We start from the raw sequence: 18,284 nt of genomic DNA, 5'->3' as shown, positions 1-18,284 counted from the left end.
CAGCAGAGCAGTGTTTGGGGTGGATGAGAAGGCCGCCAAGTAACCGTCACAGGCCCTGATGCCTCTCCGGCGCGCAGGTGCGTCTCCATGAGCTCATCAGCTCAGGGCTCACAGGAGTCGTTTAAGTACAACCAAGATGGATCGCACACCACTAGCCTCTCCTCCGATCGCCCCTTGGCACTCTGGTACATGTAGTGCATGTAGATGGACGAGTAAAAAGTAGTTCACCAAAGTTGGTGCGAGTAGTTACTCATTATCCCCAAGTTCTCTGGACCCGAGACATGGCCCGGGTTTCGGGACAGTTTCCCTCGTCAGCAGAGCAGTATTTGGGGTGGATGAGTAGGCCGCCAAGTAACCGTCACAGGCCCTGATGCCTCTCCGGCGCGCAGGTGCGTCTCCATGAGCTTGTCAGCTCAGAGTTCACGGGAGCCGTTTAAGTACAACCAAGATGGATCGCACACCACTAGCCTCTCCTCCGGGTCGCCCCTTGGCACTCTGGTACATGTAGTGCATGTAGATGGACGAGTAAAAAGTAGTTCACCACAGTTGGTGCGAGTAGTTACTCGATATACCCAAGTTCTCTGGACCCGAGACATGGCCCGGGTTTCGGGACAGTTTCCCTCGTCAGCAGAGCAGTGTTTGGGGTGGATGATAAAGCCGCCAAGTAACCGTCACAGGCCCTGATGCCTCTCCGGCGCGCAGGTGCGTCTCCATGAGCATGTCAGCTCAGGGCTCACGGGAGCCGTTTAAGTACAACCAAGATGGATCGCACACCACTAGCCTCTCCTCCAGGTCGCCCCTTGGCACTCTGGTACATGTAGTGCATGTAGAAGGACGAGTAAAAAGTAGTTCACCACAGTTGGTGCGAGTAGTTACTCATTATCCCCAAGTTCTCTGGACCCGAGACATGGCCCAGGTTTCGGGACAGTTTCCCTCGTCAGCAGAGCAGTGTTTGGGGTGGATGAGAAGGCCGCCAAGTAACCGTCACAGGCCCTGATGCCTCTCCGGCGCGCAGGTGCGTCTCCATGAGCTCGTCAGCTCAGGGCTCACGGGAGCCGTTTAAGTACAACCAAGATGGATCGCACACCACTAGCCTCTCCTCCGGGTCGCCCCTTGGCACTCTGGTACATGTAGTGCATGTAGATGGACGAGTAAAAAGTAGTTCACCAAAGTTGGTGCGAGTAGTTACTCATTATCCCCAAGTTCTCTGGACCCGAGACATGGCCCGGGTTTCGGGACAGTTTCCCTCGTCAGCAGAGCAGTGTTTGGGGTGGATGAGAAGGCCGCCAAGTAACCGTCACAGGCCCTGATGCCTCTCCGGCGCGCAGGTGTGTCTCCATGAGCTCATCAGCTCAGGGCTCACGGGAGCCGTTTAAGTACAACCAAGATGGATCGCACACCACTAGACTCTCCTCCGGGTCGCCCCTTGGCACTCTGGTACATGTAGTGCATGTAGATGGACGAGTAAAAAGTAGTTCACCACAGTTGGTGCGAGTAGTTTCTCATTATCCCCAAGTTCTCTGGACCCGAGACATGGCCCGGGTTTCGGGACAGTTTCCCTCGTCAGCAGAGCCGTGTTTGGGGTGGATGAGAAGGCCGCCAAGTAACCGTCACAGACCCTGATGCCTCTCCGGCGCGCAGGTGCGTCTCCATGAGCTCGTCAGCTCAGGGCTCACGGGAGCCGTTTAAGTACAACCAAGATGGATCGCACACCACTAGCCTCTCCTCCGGGTCGCCCCTTGGCACTCTGGTACATGTAGTGCATGTAGATGGACGAGTAAAAAGTAGTTCGCCACAGTTGGTGCGAGTAGTTACTCATTATCCCCAAGTTCTCTGGACCCGAGACATGGCCCGGGTTTTGGGACAGTTTCCCTCGTCAGCAGAGCAGTGTTTGGGGTTGATGAGAAGGCCGCCAAGTAACCGTCACAGGCCCTGATGCCTCCCCGGCGAGCAGGTGCGTCTCCATGAGCTCGTCAGCTCAGGGCTCACTGGAGCCGTTTAAGTACATCAAGATGGATCGCACACCACTAGCCTCTCCTCCGGGTCGCCCCTTGGCACTCTGGTACATGTAGTGCATGTAGATGGACGAGTAAAAAGTAGTTCACCACAGTTGGTGCGAGTAGTTACTCATTATCCCCAAGTTCTCTGGACCCAAGACATGGCCCAGGTTTCGGGACAGTTTCCCTCGTCAGCAGAGCAGTGTTTGGGGTGGATGAGAAGGCCGCCAAGTAACCGTCACAGGCCCTGATGGCTCTCCGGCGCGCAGGTGCGTCTCCATGAGCTCGTCAGCTCAGGGCTCAGGGGAGCCGTTTAAGTACAACCAAGATGGATCGCACACCACTAGCCTCTCCTCCGGGTCGCCCCTTGGCACTCTGGTACATGTAGTGCATGTAGATGGACGAGTAAAAAGTAGTTCACCACAGTTGGTGCGAGTAGTTACTCATTATCCCCAAGTTCTCTGGACCCGAGACAACGGCCCGGGTTTCGGGACAGTTTCCCTTGTCAGCAGAGCAGTGTTTGAGGTGGATGAGAAGGCCGCCAAGTAACCGTCACAGGCCCTGATGCCTCTCCGGCGCGCAGGTGCGTCTCCATGAGCTCGTCAGCTCAGGGCTCACGGGAGCCGTTTAAGTACAACCAAGATGGATCGCACACCACTAGCCTCTCCTCCGGGTCGCCCCTTGTCACTCTGGTACATGTAGTGCATGTAGATGGACGAGTAAAAAGTAGTTCACCACAGTTGGTGCGAGTAGTTACTTATTATCCCCAAGTTCTCTGGACCCGGGACATGGCCCGGGTTTCGGGACAGTTTCCCTCGTCAGCAGAGCATTGTTTGGGGATAATGAGTAGCTACTCGCACCAACTGTGGTGAACTGCTTTTTACTCGTCCATCTACATGCACTACATGTACCAGAGTGCCGGGGGGCGACCCGGAGGAGAGGCTAGTGGTGTGCGATCCATCTTGGTTGTACTTAAACAGCTCCTGTGAGCCCTGAGCTGACGAGCTCATGGAGACGCACCTGCGCGCCGGAGAGGCATCAGGGCCTGTGACGGTTACTTGGCGGCCTTCTCATCCACCCCAAAGACTACTCTGCTGACGAGGGAAACTGTCCCGAGACCCGGGCCATGTCTCGGGTCCAGAGAACTTGGGGATAATGAGTAGCTACTCGCACCAACTGTGGTGAACTGCTTTTTACTCGTCCATCTACATGCACTACATGTACCAGAGTGCAGGGGGGCGACCTGGAGAAGAGGCTAGTGGTGTGCGATCCATCTTGGTTGTACAGCACCCAAAGTACTGCATACTTCGCTTTCTCTGGTGTGCTTCTGGCTGCGGGAAGGGGAGGAACACTGCTGGTCCGAACTTTAAGATGCAGAACTTTAAGACTGCAGCATGCTCCAGGTAAAGTGCAATAACCCAAAAAATTCTGCCGACATACAGGGCCACTTTGCATCTTTTCATGTTTTGTAAAAACTTTGGCAGCTTTTTACTTTGCAAAGAATTGCAATTTAAAAATACGAGGCAATATGCCGAGAATCATAATTTCGTTTTCAGGATATCAGTGCTGGTCATTTGTGCAACGTAGAAGCTTCTAAGCACCGGTAAATTCACACCTTTCCCTGCGTCTGAATGTACCCTATGTCATTAGTGTTATTCACTAAAAACAACGATAAGGGAGAATCCACAGGACTACAAGCCCCTGCAAAACCGTAAGATGGAAAACGCTTGCTTTTCAGTTCTGAATGTCCTAGGGTGGGGGCCAGGGTATTCCTTGGTAGGCCAGGGTATTCCTTGGGTGGGTCTGGCCCACCCTCTAGAACCAGGCCTGCTAACAAACCTTTAACATTTCTCACTACTCCCTTAACGGATGGCGTCTTTTGTTAATGTCTCCATTATATAAATAAATCATTTTACTATACAGTCAACTAAAATAACATGTCATAAAATGTTACACTGCATACAAAAAAAGGGAAACGATGAAACGAATCCGGTTTCAACCCTTAAAACTTGCTTTCAAAAACAATATTTTACTCATTACCAAGGATTACCTTCCTGCTCCTTTTATACGGAATGTAAATATTGAAAATGTAGGTGATTTCCCTTGAGGAGAGGGAAAGTATTTCGATATTAAATGTAGCTATTGTTGCCTCTAAAGTGATTTAAAAAAATTCGGAGAAGGCCCGTGGCAACGAAATAAGAATAGGAACTAGCAATCACACATTTAAGTTGTAGATTTTCATAGGATGATGTCACCATCTTAGCTCAAGGCTTTATGCCGCGCGCCGCATCCGGTCACCTCTGACACCGCTTTGTGATCTCACGCGCAGGGTCCCAGTCGGGTCATCACCCCGAGGTGGGAGGGAAGGCGGTGCGACCTCCGGGCATCAAGAGATTTATCGCCCAAACCGGCTAGCCCGAGGAGATCAGGCGGGAACAATTTTCCTGCGGTGCTCACAGACCACCCAAGCGCAGAAAATGGGCAGAGTGCGAACTATGGAAGCTCCATGAACACCGCCAGGCTGCCCGACTCGGGCGGGGAAGGCGAGTCGGGTCAGCCCCACCGCTCCCGCTCCCTCAACACCCTCAGTTCGAAGATAAGGGATCGGAGCCGAGAGCATGAAGCGGTAGACTCTCTGCGGAAATGGGCGGCGCAGCTGGACATGCAGAAGGCCGAGCGGGCCATGAGGCAGCAGGCGCAGGGCTCCGAGTGCACGGACAGCCGCACCCTCGCGCGCTCCTCTTCCAACGATCCTTCTCAAGAGAATCCCACGGTTCGTGACGCAGACCTAACTCCGCCAGCGCCTGCGCCCTCTCCTACTGAGGTGAAGCCAGCCTCCAGCCCCTCACAAGATGAGGCCACGACGACCCCAAATGAAGCGACGCCCGTCAGCACCACCCTCGTTCACCCTACCCTTACGGAAAATTACCCGAATAAACCGGACGAGCCCCCCGAGGCCCTTCCGGTGTTAAACGGTAATAATGAATTACCTCCTTCCGCAGCTGACGACCCAATCTGTGTGCAGCCTTTGCCCTCATCCGGCCGCTGGAGGCGTCGTCCTCCTCCAGATGATAGCCCTAACAGATCTCCTAATAAAAAAACGGATAGCCCCACGAGCACTACTACGCCGTCGACATCAAACGCGCAAGCAGGTGTGCCGGAAGGTGTAGAGGCCTCTGCCCCTGACGCAACTGAGCATGTTGTTCACCCAGCACCGATCACGGAATTACTGGCCACTGACACCACTGCAGATTCAGCACCGGACAGCGCCCCGTCGCCGCCCAGTCCCCCCGTCCTATGGGTCGGAGCAGCGTCGGAGAGTCTCTCCCTAGCGCGTTCTTCCATGAACATGGATTTTTCCAGGGAGCAGCAGTGCATCATCGAATTCTGCAAAACCAAGATCGGCATGCTGAGTTCCAGTCCGGAGATGAGCCCGGACGACAGCCGCTCAGGAAGCCCGACAAACCACTGGTCGATAGCCTGGTGCAGCCGCGACCTCCAGCAGCAGAGCAGCAACAACAAGCTCAAGAAACGTGTTCAGTTTGCTGACTCTATGGGGCAGGAACTGACGTGCATCAAACACTTTAGTTGCGAGGAGCCGTCCCACGGCTCGCTTCCTGTGAACGTGAGTTCTCACATAGAGCTGAATAATACTTTGCTGCAAAATGGAGAGGGGCACGTAGAGACCCTTGTGTGTGACCAGCTGCTGTCCGAGCTGCAGGTGGAGGAACTGCAGAAGCAGGACCGTGACAATCTGGAGCAGGACGAGCCTGCTGCGCCCATTTGCTCCCACCGCTGGAACACGCAGGTGGACCCCACCACAGCCCAGCTCCTCGACACACACTTCTTGGCTACCTCTAACTGTTCGTCCCCCCGTGAAGACGAGGAGTTGTCGCACAGGATGAGACTTGACCTGCTGTATTGACGCACCACAAGTTTAAAAAGATCGACTCAATACCGGCTTCAAATTGGAAATGACCGACGAGTGTGCCCAGCCGAGTAAAGAATCAGATTTTGACGGCTGAAGGGTACTGCAGATGTTTGATTTGACATGGGAATTTTACATAAATACCGGGGAAATGCTGTTATCCAAATATTTTATACTGGACTACTGACTACGTTGATCAAATAAAACACAGAACATAGAAATAAACATGTTCCTACATACGTATTCATAACACTAGTAAGTTTATAGACAAAACGTTATAACGATTGAGGTTATTTTAAATGGTCACACTATAATTTTAAACGACGTTAGCCAACACCTTTTATCTCTGATTTAGAAACGTTCTTATTCCACTATTTTCAGTTGGTATGGAAAACGTTTTAAGTGGGAGAAAACTAACAGTGCAATATTTGACTAAAACGCGAGTCTCCCTGTTGAATTGTGAGTATTTCAATGCATGCTTTTTACAGGCGTTTCAGTTCACTGTTTTTTCAGTTTGATGAAATGTATTATTTCGTAAGTTCAGTGCCATTGCATACAATGTAAAATATAATATATCAAAGAGGTTTGCTGAGCCCTACAAAAAAGAAATCATGAAAATAAATGAATCACAAACTCGGTGTGAAATTAACTGAAATAAGGGTGCTTAAAATAATTTGCTATTTCAGTGGCACTACTACTCGCTGCAAAGAACGGTATCCATTAAAGTGGTCTATGTTGGATCCAAAGATTTAATGAGGCAAATCATAAATTGAGTGTTAATACCCTTAAAGGAACATAAACAGTGTCCTTTAATTTTCGTCTATGTAGATGAGTCCGTGCAAGCTTAGTCAGACGTCTACGAATCAGACGTTTCAGTATCTAATTCTGAACAAAGGGAGACTTATGGGCTTATTTACAAGCCCCTTGTTCAGCAGGTGCGTCACCTTTTATGACTCTTCGGCGGCGCAGAGAGCAGACCTATATGTACAAAGTCACGTAAGTCCACTTTGTGTGGTTTTTCATGGCTTAGTAAATATGTTGTAAGGCAACAACAGTGCAAGTCACTGTGTTTCCTTACACTGCATCAGGGAGGTATTCCATGGGTGTTGCAGTGGGTGACCTCATGCAGCAGTAATATATATGTATATATTTTTTTTCTTGTCCTCATTTGTGCAATATTGTTCGTAAGGAGTTGTCGGGCCCCATTCTCTCTTTAAATCTGTGCCTTCACTGCCATATAGCAAACGTGCGGATCTGGACAGTATCCCTATGTTGGTTTGAAGAAAGGAGGGTCCCCTTATTTCCATTACTATTGAAGGATTTAGCGCATTGGGGGGAGCTAGCCATTTTGGCTACTCATGCCGGCCTTCTCCTGACTTTCCATTGCTCACACATAATCATTGGACTGTAGCATGACGGATCTGTTCCGGTCCAACCATTGAGACCATACCCATATAGTTTATCCTACAAAACAATCTAGATTAATCCTAGCTGGTAGTTTTTCCAGATCTCCCAGAATTTTAACTTTTTACTAGGTGCTTTTCTTTTATCTAGTTTGTATATTCTTAGTATTGAAGTCAGCCATTCACTGTGTATCGGGGGGACTGGACTTACCCATTTCACACAGATCTCTCTCCTAGCTAACAATATTAATAAGAAAAGTAGATTTTCCTGTGCTTTAGAGAGTTTTTCTGGAACACTTGAACTCAATACCCCAAAATTAATTAGATCCATACTTACATTTAGATGTCTTCCTAGCACCCCGTCTAGTGTCTTACCCACATCATTCCAGAAACCATCGAGAAGGGGGCACTGCCGAAACATATGGAGATCGTCGGCCTTTTCCAGTCCGCATTTTGGGCAAGCCTTCACTGTCGCCCCAGCGAATTTTGACAACTTTTTCGGGGTCCAGTATACTCTATGAGATGTGAATAAATGGTTTCTCTTTAGGGCAGCTGATGTTACGATTGTCCAGCATTTACTCATAGATACTTGCCATTGATTGTTTAACTCCAGCGTCGGCAGATCTTTCCCCCATACTCTCTCCGGTATCCAAAATTCTTCCTCCCCTGCTAGGATCAAGGCCCAATAACAATGCAAGATTTCTTTGTGTATAGCATCCTTTTTCAGCATCTCCTTTTCCAGAGTTATGTTTCCCGCTCTAACTTCTTTTAAAGATTTCGCCCAGCTAGAGAGCTGGTAGTATTTGAATTTTGCTACAGAGGCATTGGTTGTTGAAGATAGTCTCCCAATCCATTAAGTTGTTCTGAGACAAGAGATGTCCCCACTTTGTTATTCCTGCTGATTTTATCGGGAGTGCTAGTTTATCTTTAAGACACTCGGGAGTGCCTGGAGAGTCCCACATTGGGGCCAAGTCACTGTAATCGGGGATATTTAGTGTACATCTTATGCCGAACCAAGACTTGGCCGCAGACTTCAGTATCTTAAGTTTGATTTTTTTGAAACATTTTGGGTGTCCAAATTTGTATAGAAAATGGCTAGTTTTATTTGTCATTGTTTGGAGATAAGGCGGATAATTTTTGAATGTATTTAGTAGCTTCCTGCTTGATTTAAATTGGAAAGCTCTACAGTACTCAAAGAGGTCGGGACTAGCAATCCCCCCCCTGGTCTTTTTTCCTTCTTAGCTTACTCCAAGCGATTCTAGGGTTTTTTGAAGACCAGATAAAACTTGAGATTTCACCCTGGATTTTTTTATTGTTTCTCTTTTGAATTCCAGAGGAATGGCACCGAAGGCAAAGGTGAATTTCGGTATAATTGACATTTTTATTATATTGGATTTGCCTAGTAGAGTCAGAGGTAGTCCTCCCTATACTTTCAATAGTTTCTTAACATCCTTTTCCATTCTTTGGATATTGATCTGTGTTACTTTATCTAAGTCTTTGACTAGGTCTATACCTAGATATCTGATTTTATCTTTATATTGTAAGGACTACTAGAGTTGTCATTCCAGCTCATAGTTTCCGTTTTGTCTTGATTAATTTGGTAGCCGGAGAATCTTCCAAATCTGGTCAGGGTCTCTTCTATTGTTGTTAGGGACCTACTTAGGTTATCTGTGAAGATCATCAGACCGTCTGCATAAAGAGCTATCTTCTTAGACCAGTCTTGGAAGGAGAAGGAGGTTGATGGATCTTTTCTGAGACACTCTGCCATAGGTTCAATATAGAAATTGAAAAGCAAGGGGGAGAGGGGGCATCCCTGCCTTGTTCCTCTCTTTATCTGGATGTTTGTAGTGAGATTGCCATTGATTAAGATTTGTGCTCTAGGGGAAGTATACATTTTTGTCACCATATTCAAAATATTTGTGCCCAGATTGAAATTTTTCAATACTTCATTCAGATATACCCAGTTGACTCTATTGAACGCTTTGGCTGCGTCGATAGTAATTATTGATAGTGGAAGTTTCTTGTTGATGGCTATGTCTTTGGCGCCAAACAGTTCTTGTGTTAGATCTTGTAATTGTCTTCCGGGTATGAATCCCTTCTGGTTGTTGTTAATTAGTAGCCCTGCCATTTTCCCCAATCTCTTGGCCATAATCTGTGTGAAGATCTTGTAATCACAGTTAAGGACAGATTGGGCGGTATGATTCACATTTTTTTGGGCTTTTACCTTGTTTTAGAAAGATGGAAATTATAGCTTCGTTCCAAGAATCTGGGAGGTCACCATTTTCCAAGAAGATTTTATTCAACAGAATTGTTAGGGGGGAAAGCAATGAGTCCCTTAATTTTGTGTAAAATTCATTTGGCAAAGCATCCGGACCAGCTGCTTTGCCTCTCTTGAGGTTTTTTAATACTTCTTCTACTTCCTGAGTTGTAATTTCTGCATTTAATTCCAATCTCAATTCTGGTGTTAAGGTTGGAAGGTTTAAGGGCCCTAAGAAATGCTTATTTCTCCCATTTCGGGTTTGCAATCTTCCTTGTAGAGATCTGAGAAAAAAGCGAGAAATTCTTGTTTTATTATGGCTTCCTCTGATCCATTCTCGGCTGGATTTCGACGGTCAATACAAGCAACTTTGTTCCTGGCTTGATCTGTCTTGATTTTCCAAGCACGCATCTTGCCGCAGCCCTCCCCATATTCGTAGTGGGCGAGTTTGCTAGCTTCCCATTTTTCTCTAACTTTGTTTTCCAAGATTTCTACTATACTTTCTTTTTGGCTCAATCTATCTGCTTTCAGTTGCTCTTTGCGCGAAGGAGATGTTGCTGCAGCTATTTGTAGGTCCAGATTTTTGATCTTGTCTTCCAATTTTTGGATCGTTTGTTTTATTCCCTTTAATTTGTGTGCGCTAGGCTAAGGGTATTCCCCCTAATCACCACTTTGTATGCATCCCAGGTTGTCTGTATTGAGGTGCCGTCCTTATTAACCTCAAAGAAAAACTCAGTCTGTTCTTTGAGCTGCTCAGTAATCTGGGGGTCTAGGAGAATTGTGCGATCTAAGGTCCATCTTGTACCTTCCATACCAACCTTTAGATTCAAGGTGATGAAGACCGCCAAGTGATCTGAGAGATGGGCCGGAATATGTTCTACTTTTATAGTTTTTTCGACTAGCCCTTGGTCTAAGAGAAAGAAGTCTATTCTTGATTGAATTCCGAGTTTTTTATTTTTCAAAGTAAAATTGTTTTGTTTATCACCCTTTTCTTTCCAGATGACGACTAAGCACAAATCCCTTTTGTACACCCCCAACCAGTCTCTCATTTTTGGCAGGTTTGTTTGTCTTCTACTGGGGAGACGGTCCGTTTTTAGATCGAGTATAATATTGAAGTCTCCGCCCAAGATGATGGGTGACGAAACCTAAAGTAATTGCGAATACAGAGTTTGTAAGGGGACTGAATCGTCCGTATTTGGACCATAGTAGCCTGCCACTGTTAGGACATTATTACATATCCTCACTTTTGCTATTGCCCATCTCCCCTTTGAATCTGTTTCTATTGATTCCACTTTCGCTTTTAAAGACTTTTTAAAAAGGATGGCAACCCCTTTAGCAACACACTCCTGGTCTGTACAGATGTATGAGTCTACCCAATATAATTTTTTCATAATGTCTTCCCACTCCTTTTTTAGCAGATGTGTTTCCTGGAGGATTATAATTTCACTATCTGTTGTTTTTAGGTATTCTAATATTCTCCTTCTTCTACTTTTGCTTCTTAATCAATTTACATTCCAGGAAGTTATTTTCACATGTGTTTTATCTTTTTTCATTTTTTTCTACATTTTTTCCTTTCGCCGGCCTCCGAGTTCTCCTTCTTTTTTTTTTTTTCTGTTTGTTGCTGAGGACATTTTTCAGCTTTTTTTTCACTAACTTGCTCCCATCTCCCGTGTATAATTTTTCAGTTTTTTTTTCCCGTAGTGTACCAGTTAAAAGAAAAGAAATTTAAAAGTCCCCCTTCTCTGGAGAAACCTCCCTTTTTCTTCTCTGGGCTTTGTTAATAGCCCTCTTTGAGCTCTGTGGCTTTAATTTAATTTAAACTGAGAATACTCTGACGCAATTATCCAATGATATTTATTTCCGCATCTGGTCACGTAACTGTTCTAGGAAAGATTCGACTTCTTTAGGGTCCCTGATATTGTGCATTTTGTTCCTCCACATGATCCGGAGGGAGGCACGGAATTTCATCTGGACTGTAGCGCCAAGTGTTTTCAGCTCAAGCATCATCTGCCCCAACTCCCATTGCCTATCTTGTGTTGCTTTTGATATATCAGAACGTATCCTGAAGAACCAGTCGTCTTTATTGTATGATCCAGTTTTTAAAGCTTCACTTAGGAGTCTTTCCTTGAGAGAATATGTTCCAAAATTGACTAAGATTTTCCTCAGATTTTTCCTTTCCTTACTTTTTCCAAATGGGTCTCTGTGTACCCTCTGAATGTCGCCTTCTAATCCAAGATCTTTGGTCCATGGGAAGAATTCCTCTAGAAGCGAGACGATGAATTTCTTAATATCTGTACCTTCCCTGCCTTCAGGAACATTTAAGACCCTAAGGTTACTTCGTCTGGAGTGGTTTTCCAACGTTTCCAGCTTGTCGGCGATCATTTTGTCTGTTTCTCTCAACGTTCTAATTTCTTTCTGATTAGACGCCACTCTTCTGCTTAGTGAGACTACTTCTGCCTCTACTGCTGTTACTCTTTCTCCTAAGGCATTTAGTTTTGTATCTAGAAGTTCGCATGCCTCCTGGATCTTGCTTTGGTTTCCTTCTGAAATCTCGAATCTTGACTTAATTTCTTCCATCATTTTCTCTAGGAATATATCGGTGGGGGTTCTCGTCTGACTTGGAGTTTGAACTACAAATGGGGTTGGGGTCTTGGTTTGGTCTAGGAGTTGGCCTTGGGTGGTTAAGTCTGCATCCCCTGTTATTGACATAGCTAGGCCAGTTGAGGATCTGGGTAGATTATGCATTGAATAGTAGGGTCTCCCAACCTCTTCTGCTCAGGACCCGATAGTTTTGATTGTGACTCTTGCTCCCGTTTCTTTTCCTGACCTTGCTCTTGTAGTTTAAAGAAGGATCTAGAGGATTTGTCAAGAGCGGTGTGATGGTATGATTACAGTGAGGGGAGAAAGATGGCGGCCGGTCAGTGAGCCCATTGGGAGCTCCGTGCTGCTCTACGCTAGAATATCCTAATACTCTGTAAGAACAACAGGAATCATGCAAAAATTATCCGAATGACTGCACGCCATGATAGGGGTCACGTACCTCGACAGAATTCCTCGCTCTTTCTTCCTTCGAATAACGGATTGACCGACTGACTGATCGGGAGAATCTCACCCGGACCCACCTCAAACCATTTTGAACGGAGCCTCGATGTTACCCCACCATGTCCTATCAAAATACACTACCCTGAGGAACATGCGTAAAGGGAATGCCAAAAACAACATCGGACCTACCTCTCATCTCTGCGTCGCACTGGAAGTGTCGGCGCTGCTGCGTCCCTTACACCGAACGCTCGCCGGCCGTTGGGAAGCGGCATCTGAGGCAAACAGGAACTGCCGGAGGGCTGCGCAAAGAATCGCCGTCTTCTTCCGGGGTAAGGGAGGAGGTGACAGCGCACACAGCAACGAGAGCGGAGTAACCACTGCAAGACCGGAGCCCTATGCAGGGGTGAAAAAACACAAAACTGATTCGAAGGGCTGAGCCAAAGGGTCGGGGGCAGCAGAGGAGTCAGTTTGAGTTCCCCAGACGGCAGACACGGAGAAGAAAAGCACTGTAGACCAGTACATGAACCGGGTAAGCCGGGGACAAGGTCGGAAGGTGGAGGGAGAGGTGGGGGTTGAAGACGAGGGGGAGAAGGTTGAAAAGCAACAACAAACTACATACTGCAGAACTAATCCCTGTTCATCTGGTGAAGAGGGTGGGGAGACGGCTAATGGGGGGTCGGGGAGACTGGAGGAGTCAGGTCAGACCCCAGATTCTAAGGGGAGATCTACATACTGCTTAAGAAATAGGCAGTTCTTTAAAAAAAACCAACCTCAAAACACTAAACATCCTTTTCCACCCCGAAGCACAAAAAGAAAAACCAAGAAACCCTCTAAAGTACAAACTAAGGTAGGAAAAACACAAAAAAGCGGGGGGTATAGTAGACATGCGGGGGGGCCAGACAGTGCGAGGATCAAAATAACTCCCTCGTTAAGATCGTTCTTTAAACCACAATAGCAGTAATATTTTTGACACATTCACAGATTTACAAGGATCTGTAAATCTGGGAATGTGTCAAAACTGTACGCCTCCCCATGGCATGCATAATGATAAGATATTATTTTATTTCGCCTAGTTTTTACCTCTTTCAATGTGTGCTGCATTCCGTGGATTATTTTTGTGCAGGAAGGTGTCTCTTCCTTCACGAAAACAATCCTGCCAACAACAACGCAGACACCCTTGCACCATGGTGCAAGAGTGCCTGCGTTGGCAGAAGGCAGCCAAAACAGCGACATCGCAGTGGGAAAGGACAGGAATGTGTTGTATAGAATAAATACAGTGTATTCCTGCCATTTCCTTTTGACTCAGGGCAGGGCAGCAAATTCACTTGCTGCACTGCCCTTCATCAAATACTCATTATTGAGGCCCTAAGTGTTTCTATGTTGCCATTACGGAAAAGCATAACATACAGCTTAATAAGCCACTGAAGCTCTCCTATCCCACCTTAAATTCTCTAATTGGAAGCAAATGGAACCTAGTACGAAGGGAGAGGTGAGGCGTAGGAGCCAGAGCGACTGACTTTGGATCGTGGGGGTCACAGTTTGAACCCTGGTGCCAGTGGCAGCTCAGCTCAGCATCACATGACTCTGGGCAATAGCTCACTTAATCTCCCTGACGGCACCCAGTGCCTTGAAATCCTCAAGGGGTGGGGTGGGATTGGGGGGGCTATGTTTGTGCTTTACAAATAGGATTTACGTATACACTTATATTTCAGTTAGAAGGAAATTAGCAAACCAATGTAATCTTGGGTATGATCTCATTTGTATGTTTTCTGATTCATCATTTGTGTTTTTTTTAGCTTTAACAGCTGCAAAATGATTATCATAAGATAGTCTTTTAGTTTTTAATTTTAACGGTTGTAGAAATGTCATAGTTGAGACAATGCAACATTTCATTTTGGGGTTTGCTAGGGAATTTGCAAAATATATTTTTCATTTCTTAACATATATTTAATCCATATTTATTTCTCCAAATAAACTTTGAAGGACTGACCTGATCTTAAAATAATAGATACTTAATTCTGATTAAAAAACTCCTTCTTGTTTCAATAATCCTAATTTAAGGTGTCCGTGGGGCTTGCTATAGAATTAGAGAGGCCAAATAATGTCCTATACCATCGCTATTGGGTAACATCAGCTCAGTTTATCTAAAACATCGATTGACCTAGTTGACCTTTCCTTTACCACAATACTCAAAGAACTAGATGTAATAACAGTACAGACAATGTTTTAATCAATTTTGTAAAAGCCATGTTTAATGCTGAGACCTGTATCATCAGTGAGGTTAAGTTCTAAAACAGTCTCCCTTCTGTAGCCAGACCCCTAAATAGACAGACACCCACTCCAAAAATAAGTTATACAGGGGCCACCTGCCTGCCGATTTTCCTGTTGCCCAAAGATTACAATTTTGTTTATCAGTACTAATTCAGTGCTGAGAGTGTCCTCTGGAGACCAACTCCATTCCTGTGCAGGAGGACGGTATCAATGGAGAACAGGAAGCTGTTGACCCCTAACTTTGGTGGATGTATAGTCACATTATCTAGAACACTAATTACATCAGTGATATGCAAGTTAAAAAAGTAGGGGACCAGCAAAATGCATCCTTGCCTGAGCCGTTGATGTGTGCAGTCCCGTCAAATCTGGGGTTTCCCAATCTTTTTTCCAGGCATTTGAGTAAAAGTTAATAACGGGTCCAACTATCTTATAACCAACTCTCCCCCCTTTTACATACATATATAAACAGATGAGTCACATAATCCATCTGTCTTAACTGTCGTGAAAGATGTATGCTATAAATCCACTTGCGCCAGGATTGTCGTTGCAGCTGGAGCTGTTCATCAGTTTTCTCACCTCTTTGCTGCCAGTAATAATTATGTCTTCCTGTTAAATTAGTTTGATGCGCTCAGGTCTGTCATTTGACTCTCATTTATTTTAAACTTTTTGTGTAGTGCGAACATGACCACTGTGGGGGGGGATCAGAGCGCTTTTCAATTGAATAAGGAATGAAGAGGCATGTAGAGCAAACAACAACACAAAAAGGTACAGGAAAGTGAGAATTCTAACAGGTCAAAACACAGTCATAACAGTAGAGTAATAGACCGGGGTGAGGATGACATGTCTTAATTGAGACCGTAAAATATAGGTTCTAGGGCAGAGATTTGTTCATCAAGAGCGCTTTCACTTCATTAGGTCTCGGCTAGCACGGCTGCTCACATGCGCAGCTCGCTCGGCGAGATTTAATGTTTCTCAGGAGTTTCAGTAAAGGGCTTTAAGCCCCACCCCTCTTTTCCATTGGCTGGCATCACTGTTTATGCTAAACGGTGGCCAGCCATTGAAAAAGAGCTCTTTATGACGTGTACTTTAGGCTTTTTCGTCTGGCCCTCTTGGACGGGCTCACCTGTTTTCCATGTGTCGCAAAAGGTTTCTTATCTTTATGGGGCCATGTGTTTCAAACACATGGCCCCATAAAGACATGCTCTGCTGCATGTTTATTTTTGCATCTCGATTTCACTTTAAAGTGAAAGTGAGATGCAAAAATAAACCGTGGCCGCCTGACGAGCGCGTGTTTCAGATCCCGGCAGGGCCAGAACTAGTATTTAGATGTGATGTTGTGTAAACTTTTAAGACTTCATTTGATGCTTGATTTACAAAAGCACGTTACATGTTACAAAAAATAACCGCTCGTGTGTTCCCAAAGGAATTGTACACGCTTGATTGAAACTATTGGATGGAAGGCCACGGGCTGCGAAAGATACCAAACCGGGGACCTACAGATGTCAGCAGCGAGTACTTAACACGCTGAACTATTTTCCTGGCGTATGAGTAAGGACATACAGATTTCAAACACCATCTAAAAACACCACAGAAATGAATTGCTCTTTCTGCAATTAAAATTATGCTGCAAAAGAAACTAGAAAAAAACTCATCTGTAACAAGTGGGGGTTTCTTACCGCGAACACGGAAGAAGGAGATGATGCAAAAAAAAGCAACAGAAACAGATATTGAAATGAAAAGTTAAGCCCACACTGTAGAGAGACTCAGCGATGCCCACATAACCAGAAGTCACTGCCTTTCTCCCCTGATATTTATAGATATTAGTTCAACAATCTTGCAGCAGCTGGTTGGAGCGAAGACTTCGGATTGGATGGCAGACACGGCGACCATATATATGAAAGGTCAAGTTTATATGAGAGAGGACTGGGTTAGTGCGCATTTCATTCATTCATCAGTACAATTAGGGTTTATTCGATATAACTTTCATGTGACTGATTCGTAGCCCAGAGCTTTTTTAATATATTAGTCTGCCTTTGGTGGGGCATACCTTAAAAGCATGATATAACAAGCATCGGCCAAGCTAAAACGTCTGAACACGACATACTGAAGCTATGGTTAGCATGTTTTAATTATTATTACAAACTCATACTAACATGTAAGAAGAAAAAAATATTCCGTCATCTTAAAACCGTGACGAGATGCTTGCAATAGAAATGTATAATTCAAAAAACGAATTAAGCATCGTTTATAATTTTTACAGTACAGCACGGGTGCTTCCTCGCAGCAGGTGAAGCTTCATCAATCTCCCATAGCTCGTGATAACGTTGCTGATGCACGGATGTTCGGTATGAGTCCCCCCACCGCTATTACACATCACAGCGTCCCTCGGGAGGAATGGCGCCATGCATTAAATGTGCATTTATTGACAGCAGTAACACCAGCATATTGCAGCCATTGGCCTTGATCTCGGTGGTTACTTCATCAATCGATATATCCTAGGTTTGTTACATCATGGAAGCTTAGGGGTACCTCTGTCCAGTGCTTTAAATGGAAAAAGAGAAGTGCCGGTTCTCACCAAATTGATCGGGATGGGTCTTGATGGTCCTGTAGGGGTGTGGCTTCGAGTCAGGCATTTAACAAATCAGCTCATATGTGCAGGGCGTAATTGGTGTTTTTGCAGTTTTATATAGTGCAAACTTGGCCAGAGGGCATTAAAGCTTTATACCTGAGAAGCTGAAGTTTTACATGAAAGCATACTTTAAAGTATGCTTTCATGTAGAACTTAGCATTTAAAGCCTTTAATTACCTCTTGCCAAGTGTGCGCTATGTATAACTGCAAAAATGTACCAATCGTGCACTGTAGACCAGAACCTAATGTGGCCGAAAAGCATTAGGGCTCTTAGCTCTCAGTCAGTTCGAGGGCATTCCAGCACTGCCGCCTTACACTGACAGTGCAACAGTTCTATTGTCGGGAGCTCTACTCACCAGGCCAGATTCCCTTATTGCTGTCACGCTGTCCGTGAGTGTGAAGGCAGCAGCAGCAGCCTAGCGCTGGAATACACGCTGTTGTCTAGGCCCCCCTGAAAGCGTCCTATTCAGCAGCACCTGCTCTGCATGTACCCATATACCCAGGACTTTAAGTGGGCCGGGTCTTGCTGTTGCTCGGTTCTGAAAAGCAGGTGCTGAGACAGGTTCCTATCAGCCCACCATTTTTGCCCTCACCCTCAGGGTGAAAAAAAAATTAAGTCTGCAGCAGTGCCACCCTGCACTGCCTTTGAGGTAACTTCAAAGAGACTTGCTATAGTTCTTTCAGTCTCATTATTTCAAAACTGAAGCATTGTTAAATACAACATAGCCATTGTTGTTGCCTTTTTATTTTAGGCAAA

Source organism: Lissotriton vulgaris, chromosome 4_1 (genome assembly GCF_964263255.1).
Source record: "Lissotriton vulgaris chromosome 4_1, aLisVul1.2, whole genome shotgun sequence".
In the NCBI taxonomy this organism is placed as follows: Eukaryota; Metazoa; Chordata; class Amphibia; order Caudata; family Salamandridae; genus Lissotriton; species Lissotriton vulgaris.
This window is presented reverse-complemented; position numbering follows the sequence as displayed.